Source organism: Polyodon spathula, chromosome 7, assembly GCF_017654505.1.
Source record: "Polyodon spathula isolate WHYD16114869_AA chromosome 7, ASM1765450v1, whole genome shotgun sequence".
Classification (NCBI taxonomy): domain Eukaryota; kingdom Metazoa; phylum Chordata; class Actinopteri; order Acipenseriformes; family Polyodontidae; genus Polyodon; species Polyodon spathula.
Genome location: NC_054540.1, coordinates 55,146,123 through 55,152,122, shown reverse-complemented (window position 1 = coordinate 55,152,122; position 6,000 = coordinate 55,146,123).

Genomic DNA, 6,000 nt, shown 5'->3' with positions numbered 1-6,000 from the left:
GCCCCACTCTCTGCACTAAGTTCTGGTTTCGGTCTCTAACTCTCTCTCTCACTCTCACTTTTGTCTCCAGAAAACAAAACCTGAGAAACCTTGTTACAGTGGGAGGACTCAGTCATATGATCCATAGCTGTTATTGGCAGAGCTATAATTTGATGTTCATGAAACCATCTGGACAGTAGCTGAGAGCTTTATTTGATCCGATTTAAAACAAACACTATTTTAATAATTTATGTTTTGTTAAGGCTTTGTGCGCATAACTTTGTGTTGCATTGTTTTAACAAAAATCATACGAATATGAATGATTATCTAGATTATAGATAAAACCAAATTGAAAACTCCTATACACCACACCTCTGGAAAATGAGATTGAATGTTGGCATAGAACAGGAACAGACACAGGCGGTGTATTTTTTCTGAATGAATCTGGAGTAAACTGTCTCTAATTTGTACAAATACATCTGTGCACTTTCACACCTGTCTGCAGTGACTCTAGTGTAATCGAGCCTAGTAGAATGACTGGGATGCAGAAATCCTAAAAATTACTGGCAACCGCCCCCCCCCCCCCCCCCCCCCCCCTTGTTTAAATGCACAGGAATGTGATTGTATGACTGAGCTGAGCAGTACATCTTTATGCATGCCTCTAGAGATAAGGTCCTGCTTGGATGAACTTTTCTATGCAGGTTTTATAGTTAATATTTAGTCAAAGAAGGTAAACACGTCTTCAACTGCCCGGCTGTGGCACTCAAATACATTTTTTTCTTGATTGTTTTAGAAATGATTATGTGTTGTCATGGATGAGCTGGACAGATAGTTGTCAGATGTGTAAAGAAGGAATGCATGCTCCCTTTCAGCTTCTGTCCTGTCTAGGACTGACCATACCTACTGACAAGTTGGATGATAAAGGAGCCTGGAGAGTATCTCTTATCACCTGTACCGGTTATCAGATTAAAACAGGGAAACTGGCTAGTGTTCCATCTTTGTATGTAAACCTTGAGGATACGTGCCTGACCTAAACTCACAGGCTGCAGAAAAAATAATGCAATACTGCATGCTATAAACAGACTGATTGGTGTATGGACCAGCCGATAAACTGTGCAGACTGTTGAGAAGGACAGGGAGGGACCTTACTTCAATGCAGGGTGAAGCCCAGGTGAACCAAACACACCTATGATGCCAGGAATTGGACCTGCTGATCCTGCTGATCCATCCATTGGGAATAAAGAAAGAATCCTACTTGATTCAGAAGTCGATGAGCATCCTGCGTAATGCAGAAGAAATCTTGTTTTGCTGTGTCTGCAGCAGTAAGGCAGGATGCCGCCTGCATGCTTCGGTAACTGAATGCTGTGTGTGAAGAGGCTAAAACGAGATGCAGTCAATGCTGAGCTTGACCAGTAACAGCATTATAAAATACAAATTTCCTTTTTTAAAACCACTTTTGCTAATACAATTTAAAACACAAAGTGTCATCTTACTGCTGCGATTCCCTTACCGATCAGGAGGACAGGAGATCAACGGGTGACCTTCGACCCCATTTTCACCTACTGAACCTAAATAATGTTGCCAAGCTACTGAACTCTGGAGGCAAGAACCAGTCTGGACACAAGAGGCACTGGGAGCCTCAGGAGAGTGCAGCTCCAGATCCGTTAAGAAGCATAAAACATTCATTCAGTCCTTGCAGAGCAGCTCATATGAATGCAAAGCAAGATCAAACTCCAGTTTGGTCATTACTGTTTAAGGGCTGGATGAAATATGGATGTGTTACAACCACTGTGATCATCATACTGCTAATAATAAGCACTACAGCTTGTCAGGGATATTTTAGTGGCTGGTTAGCTTTCCCAAATACAGCTGTTTAAATATGAGCCAGGGTCTGAAATATTTTTACAGGTAGAAATACCCAGTTAAATGTTTGATTTTCATAACCCTGTTAGTAGCCAGTTAGTTCAGGATTCTACATGTATTTTTTAAATGTAGTATTCTCAGTGTAACTTTGTCGGCTTCTAAAAATTTCATTTTGTAATTACGCTTGTAAATGGATTATAATGACTGCAATTAAATGGCCACTGTGCAGTTCAAGACTGAAACAAGCCTAAATAGTTATCAAACACCTGCAGAATAAAACCCTGTTAATGCTGCAATGAAGAATACTGAAGTGTTGCTTCATGCCAGCATCAGTTAGCTCTGGATAAGACTGCAGTTACCATTAGTAGCACTTCCTCTCCCCCAGGGATAAGCTTGATGTTCTTCTCCCGCGATGTTCCAGTCTCCGCTTAGCACGGCGTGAGTTTTGCTGCGTCGCTGGGCAGGAATGTGTGTGGGATTAGCTGTAACAGTGCCTCACTGTGCAGGGTGAGTAATCCCTCTGGAGAATACACATTGCTAAACCCCTGGACAACAAACTCTCTTCCTGCTGTCCACTTTCCCTCTCTCTCCTCTATTCCCCTCTCACCACCTTTTCACTCTCATCCCTAAAACTTACTTCTGACCTCCCTCTCACTCCGCTAACTGCATACTGTAGCACTGTCAATAGGATGCAGATTGATGGTTATCAATTTCAACCTTCAGTAGAGTAAAAAAACAAATCCACAAGATCTGAGTGACTAAAAGGAGCCCTAATCTCAAACCCCTGACAGGAACAAGGAACCTGTTTAAGAGAAGGACTCCACATTAACAGAAGACTACCCAGAGTGAAACAGTAAACAGGGGTGTTTACAAACACAAACACAGACAAGGAGCTCCACGTTTCACTTTTTTTTTCAGTCTTTTTCAGGGGCTCTTACAGTAGAGCTGCTCTTCAGTAGCTGCCTTCCATGCTGTAGATACTTGTAATATTGGCTGCATCAGTGTTGTCATAGCAGCAAGAGCCAGCGCCATATTGTGAGCTGCCACTTTCTTCCGTCTTCCTGGCAATACACTGCATAGGGCAGCTAGATTCAAAGAGCAGCGGCTGACTTATCAGCACACATAGTTTTGCAAGGAATGTTTCAATCATTCACCTATGAGAAAGTCAATGACCCCTGGAAGATAGCAGCTGGAATTCGCCTCCTGAGGGCTCAGGCATTCGCTTGTAATCAATAACTGCTGCTGACCTAAAACATTCGCTCACACTTCCCAGGTTCGTTCTGCTCCAGAACTGAAGATAGATTGTGTGTTTAAGTCATTTATTTGTCTAATTTTGGTAACCAGAAAAAAAAAATCACCCAGGACACTGAGTCACTCATATAACTACCAGTACCGTCCAAGATTAATTCAACAAGAGAATCTTAAGCCTCTTCCATTAAGATTCCAATCAGTTCCTTAGAGCTACATTTCTATCTTCTAAAGTCACCTTCCCAGTCTCTGTTTCCTCAGTCAATGTACCTGGATTTTCTAGGTGGCTGGTACTCTGTGTGTATTTGAAAATCGCCCCTTTTCTATTTTGAAATGGTCACAGCATATAAGCATAATTTAACACTTTCTCCAGTGTTTACAATGGTGGGAGCCTTTGTCAATCCCCATTGCAAGTTCAGATAACTGCAGTCTCAAAGTGGAACTGAATTTGAGAAGTGTCAGGCTTGCCGATTAGGGGCAGTTGATGATGAGAGCATTTGAATGTGCTGAGGATTGCTTCCTCAACCGGATCCTATGTTTCATAGCCTGCCTGCCTGCCTGCATGCATGCCTGCTTGTCTGCTTGCCTGCCTGTCCGTCTGTCTGCCTGCCAGCCTGCCCATCTGTGCCTGTCTGCCTGCCTGCCTGTCTGCCTGCCTGCCTGTCTGTCTGCCTGCCAAACAATATCATTGGAGATCTCTTAAGTACTTAGGAGTTGTTTGTTTCTCCCTTTGCAACAATAATGTGGAATTTTTCCTTGGTGAAAAGATAGGCTTTAATTCAGTAACCATTTGAATTTCCTTTTAAAAGAATAGTTTTGTGCCAGAGCAGAAGCTCAGTAAAACAAAACATGATTGTTTATTCAGGGCTGTGCTGCTTCTTCGGTTTTATTAATACACACTGAAACTGTTTAGCTTGCAAAAGCAAATCAGTTTCCTCTTTTATCAAGGCTACAGTTCAACTCAAAAGCTAAGACTTGTTAACCTCCCTTGTAAAACTTTCTTAGTGTAAGACAGTATAGCAGGGCAGCTTGAGGTGACACTGGGGAGCCCACATGGGCACTGATCCTACTGTATCCCTGCTATAGGGCAAGCAGCTGAGCACCAATCACGCGCTCCAGCAGTCCAACACAGGACAGCTAAAGAGGCAAAGATTTCCATTTGTGACAGCGCTTGGCGAGAAATGGCATGATTGGTAAAATGTCTTTTACTGCCTGCATCTGACATAGTCCCATAAAGATAAAGACTGAACTCAAACAGGTGACTCTCCCCATCACCCTCTTATCTCCTCCTGAACTGTCAAAAGATAATGGAAACAAACAAAAAAAAAGCTAATGCCTGTTTTTTGGGATGAACACAGAAGCCACGAACACACAAACACAATAGCAGCTTGACATTTATCTAAAGTACGAACTTCGTCTATCACTGGGAATGTTATATTATACAAAAGAAAGTTGCCTACTGCAAGAGTTAAACTATTAATAACCCCACACTGGCCTGACTCTGAACTGGAGTTTGTAGAAGCAGCTCAGTTGTATGTATTACCACGTTAATCCAAAGTGGCACGCTAATCCAAATGTTTAAAACAAAACCCTGTTCTACAAATCAAAGGAGTGTGCCTGTTTTCCGAATGTTAACCAGGCACATAGAAACATGCCATGCTGCCCTGCCTCAGTGCGGGTGGATAGGACCCTGCCTGCATGGGCGAGATGGCAGGGGCTGGGTCTTGCTTCAAATGATCAAGATCTGAACTTCAATCAGCGGGACTTGAATCCTAAATGACACTGGCATGAAATCAGGACTTACTCGGACCGTCGGTTTCCTTGGGAAAGCAATTACCCAGTTATTATTCCACGTACCTGAAGCAGTAAGATTTGAAACTTATTCATATCTGTGTCCAGACCCATATGCCCATATCACAGTCTAACCACCCCCTGGTTTCTTTTGTTACATGGGAGCCACCCTAACAACTGGCACAGTGTCCCTTCCCCACCCCTCCTAGAACGATCTTCCCCCGGATCCAAGTGAACAAAGGGCCCTGGCTTGGTTCTCTTTGATTGTATCAAAGGTCTTTGATTGGCCCTGAATTATTACCATCTTTATTGCTCCCAACAGCTTGCTGCTGCGCTGTCATCGTGGCTGCACGGTTCCTGTCTGTTTAGCACCAGCTTCCAGTCAATAAACTCAGAGTGACATCCCCATAGAGAGCAGCCAAACACCGTTTCCTTGACAACTCCAGCTGGGAGGGGTTGTTCACAGGTTTGCGTTTCTTTGGGGTTTCATTACCTGGCGTACCGTCTGCCTTACTAGAAAGGTTTTCTCATTATTCTAGACAGATTATCAATTTGAACTTGAAACTGACAAAACAACTCGCTGAGTCATCTTCTTACGCCAGCTGTGAGAAATGAGGAGCTATTTTTTATTTTGATTCGCCTAACGCATTGTTTGTGTTAATTGAACTGGGTCCTATTTTACACAATTAGACAGAGTTACTTGGGCTCTTAAAGAAAACACACTATGGCATTTTATATAATTAGAACACCAAACAGTCTGGAGACTTTATAGAAAATAATAAATAGTGAACTAGGCTCCTGAGTGGCACATCCAGGAAAGGCACTGGACACGTCACCGGTTTGAGTCCAGGCTATTCCATTGCCGACTGTGGACGGGAGTTCCCAGGGGGCAGTGCACAATTGGCCGAGCGCCGCCCGGGGTGTCCCTGGCTCACCGCGCACCAGTGACCCCTGTAGTCTGGCCGGGCGCCTGTGGACTTGCCTGTGAGCTGCCCAGTTACGTTGTCCTGTGACGCTGTAGCTCTGAGGTGGCTGCATGATGAGTCTGCAGAGTGACAAGAAGCGGACGGCAGACGGCACAAGCATCGGAGGATGGCGTGTGTTCATCTTTGCCGCTCC